Source organism: Cebus imitator, unplaced genomic scaffold (genome assembly GCF_001604975.1).
Source record: "Cebus imitator isolate Cc_AM_T3 unplaced genomic scaffold, Cebus_imitator-1.0 Scaffold716, whole genome shotgun sequence".
Classification (NCBI taxonomy): Eukaryota; Metazoa; Chordata; class Mammalia; order Primates; family Cebidae; genus Cebus; species Cebus imitator.
Window position 1 is genome coordinate 119,065 of NW_016108031.1, and position 27,397 is coordinate 146,461.

General features: G+C 40.9%; 1 long non-coding RNA gene across 1 annotated transcript in view; it reads left to right on the forward strand.

The window, feature by feature from the left end:
• Window positions 1–1,916: 1,916 nt before the first annotated feature.
• LOC119469573 overlaps window positions 1,917–27,397 on the forward strand; it is a 123,767-nt gene continuing 98,286 nt past the window's right edge. The window contains exon 1 of the long non-coding RNA XR_005198405.1: window positions 1,917–2,589. This is a non-coding gene — a long non-coding RNA (uncharacterized LOC119469573). The remainder of the gene's footprint in view (window positions 2,590–27,397) is intronic.

The following is a 27,397-nucleotide window of genomic DNA, read 5'->3' on the forward strand; positions in this document are numbered from 1 at the left end:
TTTCTCTAGAGCACCTAGCAGTTCTCACCTGGAAAATATGTCATTTACTTATTTTGCTTCCTGTCCATGTTCCCAGTACACTAGAGTAGAAGCTCCATGAAGAGATTTAAATCTGTGTTGTTCACAGTTGTATCTCAGTACCTAGAAAGGTGCTTTACATTTAGTAGGTACTCAAAAATATTTGTGAATTGAATTTGCTTAATTCTTCCAGAAATCTTCTGGGCACCTTTCTTATGTAAAGTTTTATATACTTAAAGGTCATGCCTGACTGAAACAAGAAAAACCTTTGTAAAATTTTACACACATTATCTTAGGCTGTTCAGTAGTCTATATATGACATAGGCTGTAAGTGGAAGCCAAGTGTCCTGTAGATGGAAATCCACACGCCAACACCCATGGTGGCTCATGCCTGTAATCCCCGTGATTTGGGAGGTTGGGGGGAGGATTGCTTGAGGCCAGGGGTTTGAGACCAGCCTGGGGAAAATAGATAGACTGTCTCTACAAAAATTAAAAAAAAAAAAAAAATTAGCCAGGCATGGTGGCACACACCTGTAGACCTAACTAATTAGGAGGCTTAGGTAGGAGGATCACTTGAGACCAGGAGTTTAAAGCTGTGGTAAGCTATGATCGCACCAATACACTCCACCTGGGTGACAGGAGAGACCCTTTATCAAGAAGAAAGAACTCCACACAAGAGAACCCTCTAAGTCCTTGATGTTCCTTCTCAAATGAAGTTTTAGTTCATTGGATAAGGAAAGTGTATTCATCTTATCATTATCTAGTTTGCATCTGGTGCAAGAAAATGTTATTGTCTCTCCAATAATTTTTTCTAACAGATCACTTTTGAATATCCTAAATTATCTTAAAATGAAATAAAATAAAGAAACATAAAGTGTAGATTTAATGCCAGATCTATCCAAGCCCATCTGTATACTTGTTTATTTTTCAAGAGGCTTGTTTCATTAGAAATTTGGACATAAATGATGAAAGCTTATTGGATTGTTTTTGGTTGTGTAGTTGAAAATGGCTGTGGTGGGACAATAGCTTTAGAGGCCTTCCAAGGGTATTATCCAGTACCTTTTTCTGATCTTGTTTACATATACCAGTCCTATTGGCTAAACATCCGTAATTATTCTCTTGACTTTTCTTTGTGAATTGATATTGCTATTGAAAATAACATCCCTGAAGACAGAGCAAGGTAATATTCATTTTTTAAAAAGCTATCTTATTATGTTTACCTTGCTGTTAAGTGTAGTTCTTATTTAGCCTAGAAGTGCTGTAGTGTGGCAAAATATTGTAACTCACATAATGATTGTAATTTAAAAATGAAAACCACTAGGTATCTTTTCTTCTTTGCTTTAGTTTTGCTGGCTGTATGATTGTTTTGGCTCTATCTGTAAACATACATAAAATGAATAACAGTAAATGAATTACAGAGGTATAATTCCATTGAGGGTTCTGGAAACAGCTTTTAGCCTCAAGAGCCAAGCTCTTACAGTCTGTATCAAATCAGAATTGCAAGACAGAATTATAGCTTTATTACTCAAGGTTTGCTTGTTGTTAATTTTACCGAGGACATAAAAGCTCATATAAAGCATCTGTCGCATCCTTGACCCTTTAAGAAAACTGTATCCATGGCAGCTGATATCAGGTAGGAGAAGGAGGCACTGAATCCTCACAGGGTATCACAAAAGAGAGAGAGAGAGAGATGCCTTGTTCCTTGAATATCTCTTTGACACTAGATCCCTGTAGTGGGAGGGTTGAGATGAATTTCAATCTGTTCGATCAACACGTAGTTATTGGGCTTACACTGTTGGCAGGTCCTGTTCTAGATGCTGGGGTTATAACAGTGAACAAATCAGGCAAAATCCTTCCTGCCCTTTTGGAGTACTTATAACTACAACTAAATCAGTACATGTGACAACCCATTTCACACAAAACCAGCTAAGGAAAGATAGTTTAGAAGGATTAGGGCCTTCAGGGCTGGGGTGGGAGTGTGTTCTTTTAAATAGAATGGATAAGAAAGACTTCTCTGATCAAACAGTATTTGGGCAGAGACTCCAAGGAAGCATGGGAACAGTCTTGATGCAGATTTCTGGGGGAAGAGCCCCCCTGGACACAGAAGGCAGCCAGTGCAAAAGCCCTGAGACAGAAGGCTTGGCAGAGGGTGCAGCAGGGCTAGTGTGAACAGTCAAGCGGGTGGAAAGGGAGTGATGGGGGAATGGGGTCCAGGACATTTGGGAGACTGGATCCTAGATGGCTTTCTAGGTCAAGGGAAGGCCTTGGGATCCTCTAAGAAGAATAGGAAGCCATCAGAGAGTTTCAAGCAGAGAAATTACATTTCAGGACGATCACTCTGGCTGCTGCATAGAAGACACACAATTGGGAGACAAGGGTTTAAATAGGAGAGTAGTTAGGCCACTGTAAAAATCAAGGCAATAGATTAGAGTGGCTTGGGAGAAGTGGCAGGTGGAGGTGTTAAGGTGGCTTCTACTTTTGGTTACACGCTGAAGCTAAAGCCAACAGAATTTGCTGACAGATTGGATGTGGGATCACTTCACAGTCTCATTTCCCTGGAACTGCTACAAGGTACACAAAGATCTTTGAGATTTCCCCTCCCTCATGCTTTGGACCTGATGATGGGTGCTCAAATATTGGTCATGTGTGGGGCTTGCTTCTTTCTTTGCTTGTTTTTGCCCTGGGCACATATATAGCATTTGCTAGGGCACAAGAGCATGATTCTGCTGCCAATTCTATTTTCTGAAACTGAACTTTGTGCTGCCACTGCTGGGTGTTCCTACTAAATCTCAGCAGTTCTCCTGGATACAAGAACAGCAAATGTCTCCGTTCTTCCACACGCCATCACCTCTTTGCATTCATTATTTCTCCACAGTAATCTCAGATGTCTCTTTCCTTCAAACTCTACTCCAAGCCTGAACTGCTTTGTGTTTAGACTGATGCAATCTTCATCCTGGCTTTTTTTTTTTTTTCATGCTTCCAGAAAGCTAGCAGCTAATAGCAAAAAATTATCTGTATCCATCTTTGTTTTTATCATCTCAGATAAGCACAAAATCTCTTTCAGTTTTCTGTCTAGGCTTCCAATTTATTTTCCTTCCACTATGCGTCTCTCCTCCCTACCAAATTTAAGTTGTTTGGCACATATTCTCATCCTTATTATTTTCATCTTCGGCATGTATTTATATAATTTTGTATTCACTCGGGCAAACCACCTTGAGAACTGTGAACAAATAAAGCAAGCATAGGGTCTGAACTGGGGAGAGATTTTTCTTTTTTCCATTATCTGGTCGATCCTTCCTCGCACTAGAGAACTGAACACAGCTTTACTGTAATAGCAAACAGCACCAGGAGGGGTAACTCTCTACCCTGCAAGTCTTCATTTTTTTCTTATTGCAAAATAATTGTCATGTTAATCATTTATGCAGCTTATCAAATATTTCTGGCTCTGTGCCTTCTGATGCACAAAAGAAGATTGTGCTTCCTGGCCCCTTTTTGGTTGGACGAAGCCATGTGATGAATTCTGGCCAATGCCTTGTGAGTGGAAGTAATGTAATTTCTCAGTCAGTGCATTTAATTGCCAGAATAAGACTCTAGTTCCTGTCCTCTCTTGGAGATGATGGTGGCGACTTCTAAGACAGTGATCTGGGTCACTGATGGTGGCCTGGGTTACTGAGTTACTCTGGGGAGCAGAGTCTTTCGGCAACCTGTGGTGGATTTGCAAAATGAGTGAGAAACTTGTCATTTTTGCTACTGAGATTTTTGGGTTATTTATCACTGCAGCATAACCTAGCCTATATTCAGGTCATCTCTTTCTGTGATAATTACTTGAGAACAGGACCTCAGGCAAATAAGGATTTGGGTGGATGTAAAGGACTAACCTAAGTTCGATGCCAGAATGGTCTGTGCTGGTCGTGGGAGGCCTAAGGATGACACTAGAAAGGGGGAAAGGGCTGCAAACGGAAGAAGCAGAAGGACTCTGAAGGCAAAATGAAAAGTAGCTAGTGGTTATCTAAGATTGGTACTGTGGTCTCATACAACTTCCCCATGATGACAGAAAGGAGATTTAGTAATCTCTGTCTAACACTTGGCCTACTCCTAGATGCCTCCTAGCTGTGGGTCACATTTGGTCAGGAGGGAACTTCTGTGGTGCCAGGAAGGCAAGGCCAGAGGTGCCTCTGCCTCTGTTTCATAACCTCCAAAGGGGATAGTTAACATGACTCATTTTCCCAGCTCTATTGTGGTTATTCAAATGAATGACCACAGGCAATGTCTGTGAGCAGCTGCTACAAGGTCAGGAGAACTCACCAAGGCCTGATGCTGTTTCAGTACCACAGCATGTCAAAGGAATGATTCCTAGCTTCCTGTAGACACCATTAGCTAAATTGCAGTATCTGCTTCTCGTCATTTTTGCCAAGGTCATTGTTTCTTGCATTGAACCTTGGAGGAAGGACGAGGAGAGAAGTTGGTGCCTTCTGCCTCCCTCTCCTTTGGCGTGAAATCGGGAAAAGAAGCCTGCTGTTTAGAAAGTTGCTTTGTTTTTAATTGGAATGAAGAGGCTTGAGAGAACCTCTACTTTTTGCTTGTGTTATGATTTTGTGACAGTGGGAAGTCAATCTTAGAGCATTTACAGCTCTTCCGAGCTGTCAGTAACTCAGAGACTTCAACTCCGATTAAAACCTATGACCAAAAAAAAATTACCATAATCCAGTGACAGGCATGAAGAGAAAGCCATAATAATACTGATAACAATGTGTCAGTGAAGAGGCTATTATATTTAGTGCCGTACTACAGCATAGAGAAATCGTCTCAGAGTTGCCATTGATATAACCAATGCCTTGTTAACAGCTGTGACCTGGTCCATGCAGAGCCTGTCTCAGACGCTTACCTGTATATACCTGTGGGAGGAAAAAGGAGAAGGTTTGCCCACCTAGAATAATTTGTTTGCTGCAAGTTCTATCCTTAGCAGGAAATGGAAGCTACAAACCAGTGTGGTTATCAGCAGGGAATGGGATCAAAGTTTCAGTCCAAAAAGTCCAATGATTGCCTGAACCACACTGAAAACTGCACTGAAAACTCTCTTCACGGTCCTCAAAGACACTCTGTGTTGTCTCTTTTGTCACCAGAACTGTCCTTCTCTCCATAGTCATCCAGGAAGCTGCTTTGACACTCTACCTTGGCTTTGGAAACTGAGTAGTAATACCACATACTCTGATCCCATTTTCCTGGGGCCTCTGTAAGGAGCTCAAGCTGTGTGATGTTCGATAAGCTCCTTTGAGTTAAGTTGTTAATGCAGCTAAGCCCTTCTGACTCATCTATTTGCATCTTAACAGGTAACTTTCAGCTTGAAGGCCAAGGTGTTACTACGTAGAATTTAGGACACAGAAGGCTGGTGTGTATCCGCAGTGATATTTGAGAACATGAGTCAGTTTGGGGGACACATTAGGTCACACCAGGTAAGTAGCATATTCCTTTGGCTATAGATGTCAGGGGAGTCATACAACCTTCTATTGGCATCCTGGGACTCTGAATCTCTTCAGTTCTTTAGAATTAGTTAAAATCCTCCCTCTTCCAGTCACCCTTTCTTTATGGAAATGGAATGCATTGCTTACTGGCCTTCCCTCCGAACTTACTGTATGTAGGTACGGTACACATAATCTGAATTTACTTGGAGGAATGCACATACAACTGTCACTTAAGCATCATAGGCAGTCATGTATCATAGCTCTGTATGACTGAATAACAATAGTTACTCCACTACCAGGCTAGTAAGCCCTTTTGAGAAACCAATTGCTCTTTTGGAAGAGATTTCAAGTCTAAGAAGCCTCTTTATTTAGCAACTATAGATATTAATCAAGGACTACACTGTGCTTGAACTGAGCATGGAAAGGACCCTGTGTGTGTTTCAGTCATACATGCACACACATGCAAAAATACACCCAAAGCAGCCCCTAGCAGGAATTCATATTATGTTAAAAACAAAGTGCTCTGGATACGTGGAAACAGGTACCACATATTTGAAGGGAAATTTGACAAACAAGTATCAAAAGTCAAAAGTCTTAAAAACGTGCATATCCAGGGCCAGGTGCAGTGGCTCACACCTGTAATCCCAGCACTTTGGGAGGCCGAGGCGGGTGGATCACTTGAGGTCAGGAGTTTGCTACCAGCCTGGCCAACATGGTGAAACCCTGCCTCCACTGAAAATACCAAAATTACCTGGTTGTGGTGGTGTGCACCTGTAATCCCAGCTACTCAGGAAGCTGAGGCAGGAGAATTGCTTGAACCTGGGAGGTGGAGGTTGCAGTGAGCTGAGATTGTGCCACTGCACTCTAGCCTGTGACAGAGTAACTCTATCTAAAAACAAAACAAACAAACAAAAAACAAAAAGGTGCCTATCCTTTGAGTCAGCAATTCTACATTGAGGAATTTATCCTTAGGTTTTAATCAAGATGCTCACAAAGAATTATGTATCGGGACAGATGATGATGTTCATCAAAGCACTTTCAGTAACAAAATATTAGAAATAATTCACATGATAACAAATGGAGGATTCATAAAGGGCTCTTGTATTTATAAACTGGGAAACCAAAATGTAGCCACTAAAGTTCCTTTCTTAGGAAAACGTTTAATGGCATGGTAAAATGCTCACAACCTACTGATAGATTTAAAAGTAGGTTATAAGAGACAGTGAGTTTAATCTAAGTTTTGTAAATTCTATACAATATGCATGGGAGAAAGACTAGAAAGACAAACACCAAAATGTTGACAGTGGTTATCTCTGAGTGCTTAAATGAGCGATTTTAAATTTCTTCTTTATATTTCAAATCGTCAGTGAGAATTATTACTTTTATATTTAGAAAAAGGTGATTAAAAATATAAAACTCATTTGTTCAAAAATTCCTAGCCTAGCAAAGATCCTTGGGACAGATTAGGAAGAGTTCTGGTTTTGGATCCGAGTTAAAACTGGGTTGAAATCCCAGTTCTGCCACTTGCTAGTGGCATATTATTTAATCTAAGCCTTAATTTTCACTTCTGAATGATTGGGGACAATAAAACCCACCTCCTGGAGTTATCTAGAGGATCAATGGGGAACATTAAGAAAAATAGTTGTTATTTTTAGTGGCACAATGTTCTGGTTTTTCACTTCTGCCTCGACCATCTTAGTTACCTGTGAGAGCCATGCCGGCTATGGATTTGTCCACTCACAGATTATCGTTTTAAAATATAGATTCAATTATAATTCAGGAATGACAAAGCTAACAGATGAGGGAACAACTGGCCATTGAAAAGATAGTTTGTTACACTTACAGATCCTGAGGGGTGGGGCACACCACACAATGAGGGGCCACCTGGAGAAGCACTGGGATCAGTCAGGAGGCAGAGGGAGTGGGGGAAATGCAGGTGAGAGCCTTTATTGTGGTTTCTGGGAAGGAACAGGCACGCTGGGTAAGCAGGGTTAGGATTGGCCGGCTTTAGTGGCTCTGGGGCACAGAGACTGGCTCTAGTTGCTTGGCTCCTGGCCCTGGGGTGATTAGGGCAGGTGGACAGTGATCCAGAGTGTGAGATGGTTGGGGGTATAGGCTCCAAATTGGTTGATCTGCATTTGAAAAGGAAGTTCCGTGTTTATTATCTCTAGGCATGGGTTTCCCTGGGATGGGCAGTCCCTCCAGGGTCAGCAAGGCCCCGAGATAGCAAAACAACAAAAATACAGGATAAAAAGATGATTAATACAGTTATACATTGGAGTAAATTAGCTATACCACCTTTTGTCATCCTCATAAGGAAAAGGGTCAGACCTTTGACGTATGATACAATCCTTGCAAACTTTGCTTGATAGATTCATACTTATATTTCTTTTTTGGCTATTTCTGTGTAACAAACCATCCCCAAACCGTGAACTAAAACAATAACCAGTTTATTTGCTCATGATTCTGCAATTAGAGCTGAGCTCAACTGGGAGGTTCTTTACTGGCCTTGCCAATGGTCACTCAGATGACTGCATTTAGCTAGCTGGACAGCTGTGACCTAGGCTCAGTGGGAATGCTGGCATGGCTGTACCTTAATCTCTTTCTCTCTCTCTTTCTGTCTCTTTCTTGCCTTGAGAACTCAGGGGCCTGGCCTTCTCCAAATGATCTCTCCAGCAGAGAGGCTGGACATCTTCTATAGCACCTCAGGGCTCCTAAGAATGCAGAAGTAGAAGTTGCCAGGTCTTGTTAAGGCTGAGTCCTGAAACGGGTGCAGCATCACTTCCACTGCACTCTCTTGGCTAAAGCAAGTCACAGCCCTAACCCAGAGGGGAGTACATGAGGTCCTGACTTCCAGGAGGTGTGTATACCAGGAGGCGTGTTTAACTGGGGGGCATCAATGTAATGAACTGTCATGGCAAGTGAGGCAGAGCATTGATTCTAGCAATTCTTTATAGACCCTTGGAGACAGAACCGTAGAGATCATCTAGCCCAACCCAATGAGGAAATGGAGGTCCTGATGACTATTGTCCACAGGGGCCTTGTGGATGCTCTGGGTTTTCTCTTAAAGAAGTGACAAGTTACGGAATCATACATATTTTGTAGAGAAAAAGGTCTTGAAATGATAGTGACCATTTTCAATGATCAGGCCCCAGAGAATGAGGATATGCTATATTTTTAGACAAAGTATACACTAGGTCACCACTGATGAATCACTAGAATGACTTGGTAAGAGGACCAAAGTACCACTTATCCGAATTCTCAGTCAGCCGAATGGGAGGATGTGTCTTTTCCTTTACAGGCTTGTCGTTAAACGGTGTTTTACACATGGGCACAGGGAGGGGAACATCACACACTGGGGCCTGTTGGAGGGTGGGGTCTAGGGGAGGGATACAGGAGGTGGGGGGTGGGGAGGGATAGCATTAGGAGAAATACCTAATGTAGATGTCAGGGTGATGGATGCAGCAAACCACCATGGCAGGTGTATACCTATGTAACAAACTGCACATTCTGTACATATACCCCTGAACTTCAAGTATAATAAATAAATGTATAAAAAATAAATAAAAGGTGTTTTGTACCACTGAATAATTTCTCTCTAAAGAAATAAAAGAAATCCTGGGAACCAGTAAGATTCATGACTCCTGCAAAATCCGAAATTTCCTTTAAAATTTTTCGTATTCTAAAAAGAAAAAAAGTCACTGGATGACCAAGATTGTTCCAAATTTCTAGGTTGATATTTTAGGCTCACGGGGTAGTTTCTTCAGCTGAGGTTTCTGAGCATCTTCTCAGAGAGATGGCGTTGGCTCAGACTTTCCCAGCACAGTGCCCCTAGTGGCAGAAGAGAAGGATGCGCGCTGCTGGGCTCTAGTTCTAAATGTACCTGAAAATACTTTTTCTTGGCTTCTCCTCTTAATCTTTAAAATTGATGTCAACCTTTCCTTCTGCTCTATGATACATTCCTAACTGTTTTAAAATAAAATATAATGTTTTACATTGTTCATCACTTACCCCAGGGATAGTCAAGGTTATCCCCGTCTCCCCTTCCCCCCTCTTCACCTCCTTGTCCCTCTCCTCCCTTCCCCCCAATTACTGAACATCTTTGAAACACTTGACAAAATCAATCATTGTTTTTATCTTAGATTATATTATTTTTGGCAACTATTTTAAATCCCTCCCCTTTGACCTCCGTGGGACGAATATACACTCATACGCTACATAACAACGTTTTTGTCAATGACAGACCACATATATGATGGTGGTCCCCTAAGATTATAATGAAGCTAAAACCTTCCCAGAACCTAGTGAGATTGTAGCCGTGGGAAAGTTGTAGCACAACACATTACCCACGTGTTTGTGGTGATTCTGGTATACACAAACCTGTGTTGCCAGCCACATGAATGTCTAACATATGCAATTATGTGTACTGTGTAATACTTGATAATGATAATAAGTTATGATACTGGTTTATATATTTACCTTATACTTTCAATTGTTATTTTAACGTGTACTCCTTTTACTTAGAAAAAAGTTAACTGCAGAACAGCCTCAGGCAGTTCCTTCAGGAGCTATTCTAGAAGGCATTGTTAGCCTAGGTGGTGACAGCACCCATGCTGTTGTTGCTCCTGAAGACCTTCCAGTGGGACAAAACGTGGAGGTGGAAGACAGTGATATTCATGTCCTAACTCTGTGTAGGCCTAAGCTAGCCGGTGTCTGTATCTTAGTTTTTAACAAAAAAGTTTACAATGTAAAAAAAATCATAATTTTAAAAATAGAAAAATGCTTTTAAAATAGGATATAAAAATATGTTTTGGACATTGGTACAATGTGTTTGTGTTTTAAGTGTTATTACAAAAGAGTCAAAAAGATTTTAAAAATTTAAAAATGTATAAAGTTGAAAAGTTACAGTAAGCTGAGGTTAATTTATTATTGAAGGCTATATATTAATTTATTGTTTTCTAGATAAATGTAATGTAGCTTAAGTCTACAGAGTTTATAAAGCCTACTGTCATGTGCAGTCATGTCCCAGGTCTTCACATTCACCCACCACTCACTCCACTGACTCACTGACTCACAGAGCAACTTCTGGTCCGGCAGGCCCCCTTCACAGTATAAGCGCCCTATGCAGGTGCACAATTCTAAATTTTTTATAGTGTATCCCTACTGTAGCTTTTCCATGTTTAGGTATATATATCTAGACCCCCAATACTTAGCATGGTGTTGCAATTGCCTGCAGTATTCAGTACAGTGTCATGCTGTATAGGTTTGAAACCTAGGATCAATGGGCTATTCCATATAGCCTTGGAGTGTAGTGGGCTGTACCATCTTGTACACTTGTGCTAGGCTGTTCGTGTGTTGCCATGAAGAAATACCTGACACTGGGTAATTTAATAAGAAAAGAAGTTTAATTGCTCATGGTTTTGCAGGATGTACAGGAAGAATGTGTTAGCATCTGCTCAGTGTCTGGGGAGGCCTTGGGGAACTTTTACTCGTATATTTTTATCAGCTGACTGAACACCTCTAAGCAAATACTCGGTGGCACCTCAAAGTTAAGTGTCCAAAACTGAACTCATTATGTTCTCCACAAAATCTGCTTCTCCTCCTGTATTCCCAATCTTAACACACTCATCCTTCCAGTCACCCATGTTAACAACTTTGAAGATATATTCACCTCTCCTCCTCATTTCCCAAGCCTAGTCACCAAAATCCTGCCGAATGTAGCTCTAAAACACAAACCTTCCCTAGTCCAGGACCACACCATCTCTTGCTTGGGTTTTGCTTAGCTCAGGTCACTACAACAAAACACCATAGAATGGGTGGTGTAAACAATATACATTTATTTCCACAGTTCTGGAGACTGGGAAGTCCAAGATGAAGATGCAGACAGACTTGCTTCTTGGTGAGGGCCTTCTTCCTGGCTTGCAGACAGTGCTTTCTTGCTGTGTCCTCACATGGAGGAGACAGGATGTTCTGGTACTTTTTCCTCTTCTAATAGGGGCATTCATCCCATCATGGGAGCCCCATCCACTGTCTTGACTCCTGCTAAACTTAGTTATCTTCCAAAGCCCTTCCTCCTAGTCTCATCACATCGGGGGTTGGGGCTTCAACATACACACTTGGAAAGATACAAACATTCATTCCATAACAGGCTTTTACACTGATGTCCTAATAGTCCCTCTCACTTTCAGTCCTTCCTCTCCTCATCTATACAGTTTTCAGAATTTTTTTTTTTCTAAAATACAGCACATTGCTCCCTTGGGTGACTTTTCAATAGCTCCTTGTATTATTTAACCATGACATTTGCAGCAAGGCAGAATCAGGCCCAACCCAGCCATTTCATCTCCAATTATTCCTTTCTTCTTCCCACCCTCTCTTCTTTGTTTCTCTTGCTAATACTCTTTCCTCTGTCTCTGTTTGGTAAGGCAGATGATACTCTTTTTTTTTCTGTCCCACCTCAAATGTGATAGCTTTTGTGAAGTCACCTCGGCAGACAGAATTAATCATTCTCTTATCTGTGATTTATGGGTCAGTGGTTCTTAACATTGGTTGCATATTAGAACCACCTGGTGTATTAGTTAGAATTCTCCAGAAAAAACAGAACCAACAGAATGTAAATATGTAGAAATATATTGGATAAATCTTTATAATAAGGAATTGACTCATGCAATTACGGAGGCTGAAAAGTCCCCAAATCTGAAGTAGGCAAGCTGGAGACACAGGAGAACTGATGGTGTAGTCAATCCGAAGGCCAGAGAGATCAAGACCCAAACAGAGCCAATGTTTCAGTTCAAGTCCAAAGGCAGGAAAAATAAGAACAAAACCCAGTATCTTAACTCGACGATAGTCAGCCAGGAGGAATTCCCTTTTATTCAGGGGAGGATCAGGCTTTTTGTTCTATTCAGGCCTTTTGCTAACTAGAAGAGATCCACTCACATTTGGAGAGAGCAGTCTACTTCACTCAGTGTATTTGAATGTTAATCTCACCCCAAAACACCCACACAGACACACTCAGAATAATGTGTGACCAAGTAACTGAGTACCCTAAGGCCAAGTCAAGTTGATATACAATTAATTATTACACTCAGGGGACTGTTAAAATACTGATTCTTCTAGGATCCAACACAGGACTTTTGTGGTTTCATTGCTCTGGGGATTTTTCCTGAAGCCAGGACAAAATTGCCAACTAAGTTTATATGTGTGTGTGTGTATATATATGAGATTACATTACATATGTAATTACATTACGTATATATTACATTATGTGTAAGATATGTATATATATGTGTGTGTGTGTATATATATATCTCTCTTTCAATAGAGCGTGGGATACTCAAAGGCAGGGTCTGAACTGAGCCATGGTTATCTCAACACCTGCCTGCAAATTGAACCACACTGTGGCATAACTGTTATGGGTTGAATTTTGTCCCCCCCAAAATTTGAAGTCCTAACCCCCAGTGCCTCAGAATGTGATGTTGTCTGGGAACAAGGCTGTTGCAGGTATAACTGGTTAAGATGAGGATAATGAATGTAGATAAGAGATGAAATAATGGAGTGGGATAGACTTCTAACCCATCATGGCCAGTGTCCTTGTAAGAGGAGAAGAGACACTGAGACACACAGGGAGAATGCCAGGTGACAATGAAGGCAGAGATTGGAGTGGGTAGCTATAAGCCAAAGAAAGCCAAAGGTTTCCAGCAAACCAGAAGCCAGGAAGAGGCAAGGATCAACTCCCCTGTGGGTTTCAGAGGGAGCACGGCCCTGTTGGCACCCTGACCTGGGACTTCTGGCCCCCAGGCTGTAGAAGAAAATACACTTCTGTTTTAAGCCACTGAATCGTAGTACCTTGTTAAGACAGTCCTAGGAAACCAACCAAATAACCAGTTAGAGTAAAGCTGTGTTTGCAGGCGAATGGAGTGCGCTACATTTATGGGAAGGTAGAGTGGGATAAACAAGGATTGGTCATTATTTCACTATGGCATGAGGAAAGACTGTTTTGAGAATATTTTATTTTTTTGTTTAAGCTTTAATGTTTGGGATCTTCCACGTGTTAGTAATCCTGAGACATATAATTGAATCCCTTGAGTTGAACACCTTCCCAGAAATGATCACCCAAACTAATAACTGGTCTCATTTCTCAGGCTACCCATAGATCCACTAGAAATTAATAAGCAGGCTCCTGGCTTATCCATTTCTTCCTTTTTCACTAAAGCTTGATGAACTCAGGGTTCATTTGTCAGAGCACATTTCTGGATCTGTAAGATTTGGGATGAGTCAGGGGCTCACCAAGGTCATTGGGAGGCACTGCCTGCCCAGCCATCTGCCCCTCACTCTTTGACGTCTCTTTAAATTAAACACCACATCCCGTGGTAAAATTGTTCTCGCTCTATTAATAGCCAACTTGGCTTGTGTTGCACTGAAAATTCACGGAGGAAGGGTGTCAGAGAGAAGAAAAAGTCTACAGACCCAAGGCACATTTCTTGGTCAGATGACTCCAGTCTCTGAGGAATCCCAGGAATTCTCTGTGTAAAATCCCTGGGCCTTCTCCCCGGCTTCACCTGTGACTGCCTTTTCTAAGATCTCATCCACCAAAGTGGACGTTCCCCTTTTCCTTCCTCAATATTTTCATGCTTGAATTTATTTTTGATCAGGAAATTGCTACAAGGCTACTTTAAGAAAAGTATCCAAACCCCATTCTGTGGACTCATGAGACATTTCTAACTTCATCCATGTCATTACTGAATTAAAATGGAAACCTTCCCCTCCTGATTGTTACTGATGCTTTCCGCAGCTGCATCATTATAATATCGTGATATAATTTTACAACCGATTGGCCTACAATTTTATAGGGCTGCCACAAACCTCACATCTGCTCCCCGAGATGGGCTCTGGTGGCTTCCTAACTTCTCTCTGTACTGTTTTCTCTAAATTCCCCAACCCGGCCCTGACCGGGTGCTCTTTCCTTCTGCTGGCTGCCACACTTCCATCACTTCCTCACGCTGTCACCACTCCACAGTCAGGAAGTCCCTGCCAAAGCTTCTCGGGCTAGTTTTCAAATGTTTGACCTTTGCCCATTCTTGACGCACCCACTACTCACGTTCTTCCTGCCCCACTCTCTGCACACTATTTACTACCCTGTATAGTCCCCAGCTCCCTACCCTGGCGCTCATTACTGACCGTGTGCCAGCCTTTAAATCCAGTTCCATCCCCATGCCTCGGGGTTTAAAGACAGAGAAATGTCTGCCTAGGGACAGGGATTTTTGGCTCCACTAAAGAGGTTCATCTTCTGGGCCTCACCCTTCCATCTTGGGAAAGTGCTCCAACTCCAAGTCCTTCATAATGGTGGGGTGTGTCTTTCCCCTGGTGATTCTCTAAAAGACGGGTGCAAAATACAGAGGACCTGAGAGTGGAGCTATTCCTGGACTCCTTTTTTCTCTGAAGCTGGTTTTTATCAGCTTTGATGTTAACCCCAGCATCTGCACAATGTCCTGCCTGCTTGGTTCTCTTCACTGGTAATTCCTAGGGGATAAGAAAAACAGCGTGGAAAGGCTAGCACATTAGAATGCGCTGGACGTCTAGAATCGCTCTCCTGTACCCAACCCAGGCCACTGCCCCCACTCCCCAGGTCTGTGTCTGGGGTTTTGTACAATGTTGCTTCTCAATGTGTGGTCTGGGAATGAGCAGTTTCAGCATCATCAAGGAGCTTGTTAGAAATGCAGAATCCCAGGTGCCATCTGTGGCCTCCTAAATCAGAATCTCATTTTAGCATGATCTTCAGATCGTTCTTATGTACACATTGCAGCAGAAGCAGTGGTGTTTCACATGTGTGTGTGCAGCTGCCCAGGGCAGCGGGAGCCGGCCCAGTGCTCCCGGAGCAGCTGAAGGAACACCCTCAAGAATGTTGCAGGCTAAGTGCATTTAGAGGTTATCAACGTGTCAGTGAGGCAACCTCTTTATGGGGATCATTTAATTAATGTTAATTGTTCTTGGCCGGTTGTGTGACTCTGGCAGGATTTTACAGAAAATCACCATCATCTAAAACCCTATAAAAGTGTCATTGCTTTTAGAGGCTTTGTAACTCATGCCCAGAGACACCTGATACTTGATGCATCGCACAGATGTATAAGTAATGCCCACATTTGCATAATCCTCAGAGGCATCAAGGCACTTCATTTTTGGTAGGGGCAGGTGCGTCCAAGTGAAGAGCAGCGCTCCTCGTATGTTATGATCTGGGTGGCAGTTGGTGAGAATTTGCTTTACGAAGAGAAATGATTTATCCAGTTTTATTACCCAATTCTGTACTTTCATAGATTACATAAATTTTGTTGCCATCAGCCCAGTGGATGTTTAAAGTGGCTTCCACATTGCATGACACCCCATCCCTCCTCCTCTTAGCATCTCACAGGTCAGGGAGAGGAAGATGTCAGGGAAGTGACAGGTGATGACTTACACGAGGTGCAATCCCAGGAAAGCTGGCAGAGGACTGTCCAATGGCAGGTGCCTGCACAAACATAGCTACTAGGTTAGAAAGGGAATTATCAGGCTGGGACATGCCTGAATGCACTAACCCCATGTCTGAGGTTACAGTCCTTTGAAGAAAAAAGCATGTTTGCCTTTTTAACATTGGCCTTTAGCTCTTTGTCCCCTCCCTCTTTTTTTAAGCTCTCTGTCCCCTCCCATTTGAAAGGGACATAAGTGCATTTTGGACTCATTTACCCTCTGCTTCAATTAAATACCTTCAAAAGTAACTTATTTTCCTTACTTATTCCCCCGAGAGGCGTTGGGCCTCTGTCACTCTTCAAGCTTTGAAAAATCATTTCTCGCAGTTATTTTTTTCCTAACATAAAGGATATCTTACTTTCAACATTGAAAACAGTCTCTTTCAGGAGCCTGGAGTTTTCTTTATCTTCATGCCTTCCACCCCTTCCCCAAACCCAGAGCATCCTTGGCTTGCTCAAGATGAGACCAGATCCTACTCATCTTCCCTGAGTCATCCTTATTTTGGTTGAGGGCTGACAGTTTCTGGTTTGTTTTTGCACTTGCTGGGTCTCTCAATCCTCATTAAAATCCTGTAACCTAAACAGGGCAAGTATCTCAGTACCCATTTAACAGATGGAGAAACTAAGGTCAGAAAGTCTTTTTCAGGGAGCAGAGCAGGGGCTGCAATGAAGATGTCCAGTTTCCTGTACAGAGCAATTGTGGCCACTGCTCTGGGTTTTCCACACGCTCTAGCTTTTAAGCACCATGGTGGCAGCAGCACCATGTTCATGGGTCAGTCTCAGCAAATGTTCTCTGCTGTGCGGTGGGGCTGCCCTCATTCTATCCAGGGAAGGCCAAAGCCATGCACCTCATTGGGTATGGCATTCTCTCTTGAGCTTGGTTCATCATCTTGTGTGGGCATGAGCCACGTAGGTGCGGCCGTAACAGCATTGGAGTCCCTGCAAATCTCCCCCAGTTTTTCCCTGACCAGCCTGCAGCACAAATGCTCTGCTCTTCTCACAGGTCTTTTAGGCTTTGATAATTGCTGTGGGAGCAATGACCCATTTTTCCACACTGAACAGCATGTGCCATCTGCGGGCTCTCTCACCCAAATGATTCAAATTCTCTTAAATCCAGTTTCACTGTCACTTGTCATTTGCTCTGCATCCCAGCCTTACATTGTCTGTTAATCTGGAGATCTGAATTTCTGTCGTTTTCCTCCTTTCCATCTGTAGATGAGTTGACAGGGATTTGGTGATTCCTAAAAAGGAGCAATTAAAAAAATGCTTCATTCACTCACTTATTCGTTATTAAGCACTTACCTTGCCCAAAGCCCAGTGCTGAATGCTGGGGGACAGAAAGCTGGTCAAGGCCAGATGATTCCTGCTGGCCAGTAACAAATATGTCAACAATTCATCCCACAGTGAACCTGAGCCAAATGAGCAGGAAGGGGTAGCATGGCATATTACACCCCCTCCACATCCCATTAGAATCAAGCTCCTCTGGCAAGGATGATAAACAGCCTTGCTTGCTGACAAATCCCCAGCACCTAGAAGAATGCTTGGCCTGTGTTGTTGCTAAGTACTGAATTGAGCTTAAATTTACATTATTAACCCAGGTTCTCCACCCTCCCTTATTCACATCTTTGCCATATGACCAGGCAGCTCCTCTGCTAGAAGAGAATACCTCCCCAGTGCTCCACTTTGGGCTCCAATATGTGGCTTGCTTTGACCCAGTGGCATCCAGGGGAAGTATGTGACAATGTGTTAGTTCCAAGTCCAGGCCCCTAACAGCTGTCATGTATTTCCACTCTTTTTTTTTTTTTTTTGGCCTGTGTCACTGCCACAAAAAATGCATGTCTTGGTTAGCCCACTGGTCCAAAGAGGATGAGACAGTAAAGGGGATCCAGACCCACAGACTTGTAGTGCGGAGCCACCTTCCCCAGCCTACCCCAGTCTATGTTAACTCCCTCATCCAACCCACAGATGCAGGAGCGAGTCAGCCAAGATCAGCAGAGCCGCTTCAGCTGAGCCCAGCTGACCCGCAGATGCATGAACATTGTTATTTTAAGACGTGGAGAATTGGGATGGTTTATTATGCAGCATTGCTGTGAAAATAGCTCATTGGTACTGTCTTAGTCTGCTACCTGATTTCTTTCAGGGACTGGATCTCTAAGGTACTATTTGCCCTCATGATTGCTCCAAAACCAAGGGTTGGAAAACTTTGTAAAGGCTCAGACAGCTAATATTCTAGGTTTTGTGGGCCACATACATGTTCTGTTGCAATCTCTCTCACTCTTTCTTTCTACTTCCCAGACTTTGGTTTGGATTTGACCCATGAATTGTAATTTGTCCACCCCCATTCTAAACCACTGGAAACATACTCATTGGCACAGGTTTTTATCTAGACTTCAGATTTAAATCAGAATTCCGTCTATTTATTAAAGGCCTACTATAAGCCAGGACTCTTTCAGGTACTTTAAAATTCATTGTCTTATTTTATTGTGTGAAGATGACTTTGCCATCAAGGAAATAAGCACAAGGGGCTTCCATAAAATTATGGCAGACACAAGCTAATTTTTTTCTCCCATCAAAGAACCTATATAACCTGTGCTTCAGTATTACCTGTGTCTCACTTTTACAGGTGAAACTGACCCTGGAAATCAGAGGCAGAGTTGAGGCTCTGTTGACTTTCGAATTGGAGAATAAAGCTGGTCACATTGTGGTTTTTAAGCTGGGCTACTTGCTAGGGTGTTGGCAGCACTTGAAAAGAAAGGGTAAACAGGATGTATCTTCGCAGGCCACCACTTTTAATGAAAGGTTTTCGGCAAAAGTTTAATGAATATAAGTGATAAGCTAATTTCAAATGGTTTAAAATATGAAAGGACATTATTAAAAGAATGGGCGAAAGAATGGGGGAAAATCAGTTGAAGTTTCAAGATAAAACAAGACTTAAAGACATTTCGAATTTTTAGCTTTGGACTCATGCCCAAGCCTCTATTATTATCTTTTCAATGCTTTTTATTAAAGGACTTTGTTAGGAAAATTAGAGAAACATCTCCCTCCCTCCCTCCCTCCCTCCTTCCCTCCCTTCCTCCCTTCCTTTTTTTTTTTCCCAATAGCACAGGTGCTAGACTTTTATGTAGTCTTTTTGGCCCTTTGTCATACTTGCAGCAGTTTTGTTATAAGAAGCAGTACAATCCATAGGGCCCTCTGATTTAGAGGAAACTGTTCCACCAAAGATAATCGCCCAACTGGAGTCCAGTGTCTCTCTTTCTAGACCAAGCTCCGGATTCTGGGACTTTAAGCATTGAGAATTTGTCATCCCAAACTTCACCTAGTGTGCATATACCAGCCTTACGAGGTGGCCCAGGGCAGCTCTTTGTACAGGGTGGGAATAGGGCGGACAGAGTTTGGACACCCAGACTGTGGTGTCCACGTGCAGGCATGCCAGCTCTCCTGGTGCTGCAGGGAGTGGGGGTAGGAAGAGAAGTCAGTGAGCCATAGGCCGAGGCTTCCATTTGCACTCTTGCTGGGGCCCACAGATGTTTAGGATGACCCCAATTCTAAGTGCAAACAGGTAATGCTATGCTCTGCTGATCTGGTGGTTCTTGGGTATAGAAACACTAATTAATGACAAGATTTAGGAAGTGTCACAGGACCTGCTTTTGTGTGTTCACCTGTTTAGTTTCCCTTTGGAAAAATCTTCAGGTCGTGAGGCGATTTAAAAAATTTAAGGTAAAAGTTCTAAAAAGGTCAAAATTTCCTCTTCATTTAAAGAGGTTTCTTGTCCATATACGCCTGCACTTATGAAGATGCTCGCCTTTACTCTGTTGTTGGTACAAGCTCCTTTCATCAGCTAGAGGTCATCTGATAAAATATGCTCAGAATTGGCAATGCAGACCCCTTCTTTTAATTCGGAGGATATTAAGCACTGATTTCAGGAGCCCTCTAGTCATTTCTTTCAGAATTTAAACATTAAAAAACACAAATTTATTATATTAAAAAATAGCTTCATTTAAGTGTTGCAGTAGTCTAAACGTACAAAATGGTGTGTGATGAAATTAAGTCACCTGCATGCTCTTGTCCTCTAATTCCCCCCATGGATGCAACTACTGTTACATATTTCTGATATAGAGGCACATATGTATATAAAGTTTTTCTTTTTAAACACAAACAAAGGTCTACTGTACACATGTGACTTGGGAACATTCAATGTCAGTACATATCCAGCCACATCTTTCTTTTTAATGAGTACAGCATAAATGGAAGAAACTTGGGCATGAATTATGAAAGCTATGGTAGGGCTTGGAATTCAATATTGTGGTGTTATTATATATATCATATATTACATATGTATATTTATCTCCTGTCTATCTATCTATCTATCATCTATCTATGTATCTATGTATCTATCTATATATCTATCTATCTATGTATCTATGTGTCTATCTATCTATCATCTATCTATGTGTCTATCTATCTATCTATCTATGTATCTATCTATCTACCTATGTACCTATGTATCTATGTATCTATCTATGTATCTATGTATCTATCTATGTATCTATGTATCTATCTATGTATCTATGTATCTATCTATCTATGTATCTATCTATCTATGTATCTATGTATCTATCATCTATCTATCTATGTATCTATCTATGTATCTATGTATCTGTCAATCTATCTATCTATGTATCTATGTATGTATGTACGTATGTATGTATGTATCTATCTATGTATCTATGTATGTATGTATGTATGTATCTATCTATCTATCTGTGTATCTATGTATCTATGTATCTATCTATGTATCTATGTATCTATCTATCTATCTATCTATCTATCTATCTGTTTTTGTCCATGGTTCCTGGTTATCTTTTCAACCCTTTTTATTAAGGGACTTTGTTAGGAAATTGTTAGGAAAGTTAGAGAGACATCTCCCTCCCACCCTCCCTCCCTTCCTTCCTTTTTTTCCCCCAATAGCACAGGTGCTAGACTTTTATGTAGTCTTTTTGGCCTTGTGTCTGCTTGTAGCACTTTCGTTATAAGAAGCAGTGCAGTCCATACCTCCCATAAGCCCTGATACAGGATTTTGTTATAATGATGGGTATGTTAAGCCTCAGAAGACAGAATCTATCTGAACTTCTCTTCCTCTCCTTTCACCTTCCCCAATGCAGGACTCTAATTTTCCCTCCCTTTATGATTGCCAGTTATAAGCCCCTCATTCTAGAGAGGGTCCAGCCACATACCCTGGGGAAGGAATGCTGACAAATCATGAAGTTTCCATAAAAATCCATGAGGACTGGGTTTGGAGAGCTTCTCGAGAGCCAAATACATTGAGGTTCCTGGAGGGTGGTGCACGGGGAGGTCATGGAAGCTCCGCCCACTTCCCAATGCCTGCCCTGTGCACCTCTTCATCTGTATCCTTTGCTATTGCCTTTGTAGCACACTGGTAAATGTCTTTCCCTGAGTTCTGTGAGCCCCTCCAGCAAATTAATCTAAGAAGGGGTCGTGGGAAGCCCAAGTTGAAAGCAGGGGTCAGAAGTTTGACTGGTGTCTGAAAGGTGGGGGCCAGTTTTAGTGAGTGAATCTTCAACCTGTGGAATCTGAAGCTATCTCCAGGTAGTGTCAGAGTTCACTTGGAGGACACTCAGCTGGTGTCCACTGCTTGGTGGTGGGGAAAAAAACCCATGCATTTGGCCACAGAAGTCTTCTGTGTTGATTGGTTTCGTGGTGTGAGAGCAGAGAAAAAGCATGATTATGTTTTTCTGAACTAAATGTCCTATGCTATTTAGTGAAAACTTCTAAAGAAGCCCATCCCCAATTCACCTAAAGCAGGGGTCAGCAAACTGTCATCACTAACTAAATCTGGCCCACCGCCTATTTTTATATGACCCATGAACTATGGCATTTACATCTTAAAAAGTCAAAAGAAGAATAGTATGTCGTGTCACATAAAAATTATATGCAGTTCAAATTTTAGTGTTTATAAATAAAGTTTTATTGGAACACAGCCATACTCAGTCACTTATGTATTATCAATGGCTGCTTTTACATGATCATGGCAGAGTTGAGATGGTGAGACAGAGACCGTATGGCTGCAAAGCTGGAAATATTTACCCTCTGTCTTTTTAGAGGAAAAGTTTGCTAACCCTGACTTAATAGCAAATATAGTTCAGCACTTTGATCACTTAAAATTTGGCAATGGGAGTATATGGTCAGTATGAATATGGGGAATTAAAAAATTCCCCAAAGGGTTTGTCTTGCTTGGAGAAATTCTGGAATCTTTCAACTGGGCTAAATCTGGCATAATTTTAAATAAAAAAGAAAACTGATTCTTTCATCTGATTTGAAATCCAAAAGCCAAGATGTACTAATTATCAAAAGTTATTTAAAAGTTCAATCAAAAACAGACTTACTAATGAATTAAAGTGAATAACTTCCTAACCTTTCTTGTAAGCATGTTCTTAATTTAGAAATTAGCTGTGCATTAGCAAATAAAATATGAAAGAGATTTTGTACCAAAGGGAACTGACTTTTGGTCCTTTTCATTCCCAGAGATGAATCAGAGAGGCCAGACAAATGGCCTTTTTTTTCAGATCTGGAGCTGAGTCGAATTTTTCAGACTTAGTGAACCCTTACTCATGTGTTATTTAGGGATATATCATGGTTAATGGGTTTTCCCCCCCTCTCTCTAAACGTTTAAAGAGAAAAATACTGTATCTATAAGAAATGGAGTTTTTCCTTTTTTTTGGCAATGGAAACAATGATAATATACACAGTCATAGTTATTTGCATCTGAGAGATGCAAAGTGCTTTCTCAACTTTAAATAAATATTAGGATCTTTTAGATGGACAAAAAGAAATTAAGAAGGACCTGAGTCATGAGGAAACTGATGTTTCAGATCACATAACTATTCTAACAGTAGTGAAAGCAATAAATTAAGAGGAAAAATGTAGCCGCCAAGCAACACAGCCAGAAAAGAAAAAGTTTTGATCAGTCTCAAAAAATTTTGAGAAGTGGACATAAGAGTGGCAGATAGAAATTGGGAACAGCAAAGATTACAGATAAGAGAAGAGAAAAAGTAGTATACCTTCCAGAAAGCTGTCCATCCCTGATCTTAAGAGCTGTCACCTATGAATTGTTTCATCAAGCCCAAAATGATCAATATTTGTTATGTCAAGTTTTGGAGGAGTAAAGGCAAAGTAAGTGTTCTTGTTCTAAAGGAAAGGAAATTGAAGATCAGAGAGATTAGTACTTTATCTGAGTTAGTGCTCAAAGCTGAAACCATTACAGACATTTTAAAACAGCTAACCAGAAATTCAGCTTTCTTTCTTAATCATGGATTGAGTGCCTCCTATGTTGAAAGCATTGTACCAGGCATAATAGCAAAAAAAGTTATGTAAAACAAGTCCCTTGTCTTTGAAACCTACAGTTTAGTGGAGACATAGAATCCAAGCCACCAAGCACTCTTAACATTGTCTGCAACACTGGTTGAATGACCCTAAGCAAGACTTGTAGAAGTTAGGCATGTGAGAAACTATTTTAATATTTTATTTTCAGTAAATAAACAGAAGGGTTTCAACTGGGGGTCAGATGCAAAATTAAGAGTGGGACATATGAATCTGTTCTAAGTGATGGGGTGTAGGCCTCTCCTGTGTTTCCAGAGCTGGAAGAGACACCATTAGAAAACCCACTGAGCTCAAATTAATATCCTTTTCAGGTGGATTTGGGGTTTGAATTGATGGGCACAGTGGGTCAAGTTATTTTTTATGGATTTAAATCTTTGATTAAAGGTATCTCTTTAATATTTGATCCAATTGGAGTTTATTTTGGTGAATTGTAGTTTTTTTTTTTTTTCGTCCCAAATAACACATGGTCTCAGCACCATTTGTTGAATAATGAATTGTTCCTTTCTCCCATTGATTTGTGAAAATATCAGTTGTCACCACTTCCTGAATGTCTGTTATGTGTCAGGTGCTTTGATTTATTTTGTAATGGATTTGTGCCTTTTCTAGGTGACCCAGAATCTGAAATTCCTTCCTGCATTTGATAAATTCTCTATCTTATGAATCTTGCTGGGAAGGAGAGCTTGCCTTCACTATAAAATTTGAAAATGCCAAGAACTTATTTTCCCAGCCTCCTCTGCACTTAGGTTAGGAGCAACCAATCAACAGGCCCTCTCTGGAATTAACAGCTAGATCTATTGATTCTAAGAGGGTGGACCAAGCCAACACCATTCTGATGAGTGATCCAACAATAACTACTGTCCAGGAGCATATGTGGCCATTCCAGCAGTGACATCCAGGATTCAGTGGTGGGGTTGGCAGTCCTCATATATTCTTTGGGGGCATGGATGTCTGTGGTCCTGGTTGCTGCCTAGCCTTCCTTCTTCTTCCCTTTCCCCCAGACTGTTTCTCTGCCCTTCTCAGAAATTTTGTAAGCAACACAAGAGCCTTGAATAAATTCCTCATCTGCCCAGATTAGCCAGAGTACGTCTCTGCCACTTGTAACTAAAAACCTTGACTAATACATGTAGGATATCATTTGATTCTCAAATCCTCACACTTTAAAGATATCACCATCCCCATTCCATTTTAGGTAATTAATATTCAGTAAGAGTATTAACTTGCTCAAGAGTGCACAGCTAGAATGTAATAGGACTGGAATTCAAATCCAGATATGAATTCGTCTGATTCCAAAGTTCATACTCTTTCTACTCTATCACACAATTCCAACATTATCATAAACTATGACACACACACACACACACACACACACACACACACACAGGTACATATGAGTTGTCTCTCTCTCTCAGTAGAAACTATATGTAATTTTTTGGTGTATGCTTTCATTATGCTCCATTGGTATAGCTTGGTGCTGCCATCACACTGTTTGATATATTGCACCTTTAGAATAAGTTTTAAAGTTGAATATAGCAAGCTCTCCTTTATTCTTTTAAATCTTTTTCTTGCCTCTTCTTGAATGTTACTTTTTTTAGATGAACAATTGAATAATTTTGTAAAGTTTTCCCCAAATCATGGAGGAACAAATTAGTAGCTTTAATTTGAGGTGCTTAATGTTATTTTCACTTAACAGGGTTACATGAGGCAAACTTCATGGCTCCCACATGTCTGTGTGTGCACACATTTGCACATATGTTCACAAATATGTACCTGTATAAAGACTTTGGGTACTTATATAAAAACTCCTTGTTTTTTAGCTTCAGTATATTTTCAAATTCTATAAAGGCAGAAACTGCAGCAGTGTTGGTCCAAGAAACCATTTCACATTGAGACTGGCCAACAAACAGAAAAGATAACTTGATAAGAGAGTAGCAGTGGGGAGGAAAATAGTTCTTCGCAGGCTTTATTTTTTATATTGCTTTGTTCCTGCAAAAGCAGTGTGGTTCACTTTGAGTCTTCCATTTTGCTCTCCAAGCATAATTTTTATGCTGTGGGAATCCTCTCCAAGCAACATTTGACAAATAAATCCCAGGAAAATGTCTGATTTGCTTTTGCACGTAATTTTTCTTGTGTGAATTCTATAAGTATAGAAAGGCTAAATAATGTCCATGGTCCTGGGAGAATTTCTGTATGGCGTTGTTGAGGCTCTGTTAAGAACCAGTGAGACCCACCGTCTCTGCCCGGTCCAATAAACCAAGAGAGTAATTTCCATCTCTTTAAGTGGATATGGATTTGATACATAGATATTCTTCACGAATAAATGAAAAGCCTCTACTTTGGATCCAGGAGGACACCAGGCTCTTCCTTCTCTCTTGCAGAAAAACATTCAAGTACAAACATCCTTGTGAGAATCCCCCATAGGAAATTCCATGCATCTGCTCAGATTAAAAAGGCATCAACTTATTTATTTCCTCTAATAGAGAGGGACTTCTCTGAACACTGAGTTCTCTCCTGAAAGGCCAGTGGCTTGGTTCTGGGATTTGCAAGATGCTAGCAATGGGCGTGATGCTCTTCATAGGAGATTCTGAAGGTACGCAAATGTTGAGACCCACATGTAAACTGTGCACCAGCTGCCTTTGTTGCAGCACAGACTCAACAGAGCCAGGAAATTTCTGAGACTATACTTTTATTCCAGATCCAGGGTTATTCTTTGCTACCACAATTCACACATGTATTTCTAGTCTGTCTCAGGATCGTGGAAAACATCAGAAATGGAATGCATCTTGTAGCAAGCCAGAGAGCGGACTTCTTCTAAAATTAAATTAAGATTAGACATGGAACCTCTTATCTTTGAAGCTGTGCTGCATAATAAGGTGGAACTGAATGCTGTGCCCAGGAAATTTATGCCATATTTGCAGCAACGCTTCTGATAAAAAATTGGATTGATGAGCAGAGAGTTAATCATATTGTAACTGCATATACAGTAATCTCATGAACCACTTTCCTCTCCACTGGAGTTAATAATTAACTGTTGCTGTGCACTGAGCTACCCAATAATGTGGCCTGGCTTGGCTTTCCATCAGCAAAAACCAGGCAACAAGAGGCAATGACTTCTAAGGAGAGTCAGTTAAAAACTGCATTTGCCTATATAAAAATCTAGGCTTTTACTTAGTCCTGATTTGGAACGGAGTTGCTTTTCTAGCTAAAGTTGTGGCGATGACTAGAAATGAATTTCTCATCTAGGCACATTCTGAAAGGCCAGTTCTGGGCATCCATAAAGAAGAAAACTCATAAGGTGACCCAAAAAGAACAAAATGATAGCTACTGTAATTCAACTGTCTTTGGACAGCAGTCTGTCAGCCTGCCTAATTAGATATTATTGCTTCTTTTGCTTACTATTGTAGTGAAAAAAGAACTTGCTTTCTCTTCAGAGAAACTTAGTTTTACTACTGATTCAAACAAATTAAAAATACAGATTTGGTCTCCTGTCAGCATTCTGAAGTTTCCAATACTGTGTATTTGGTAACCAGTACGCATTCGATTGCCCCAGTGATTATGAGCTCTGGTATTACTATGTATACAAAATGCTTTAAAAATCAGCTCACAGTGCAATTTCCTACTGTGGTTTGAGTGAATGACTCATGACTACAAGTTTAAATGGTAGGTAGATACAGAGAAAAGTCATCTGAGTTTTTAAATGATGACCCGTTTCCGGGTAAAGTGTCAAAATTAATTATTTCACTTAATTTTTTCTAGACTCCAGTGAAAATATACCATGCCATATTTCTACCCCCTCAATTAACCACTGCTCAAAGACTAATGTGAGAATCTGTAATCTGAATTGAGCAAAACATATTTATCTCCCTCCCAAATTTAAATTTAAATCCAAAATTTAAAAAGATTGACCAAAGTTGCTTAAAATATTTTTCACCAAAGCTAGGAAAAAGTCCAAGCACCTTTGAGTTACTTATGTCATAAGTAAAAAAGCATTTCGTGGCTTCACAATTTTTTTTTTTTTTTTTTTAA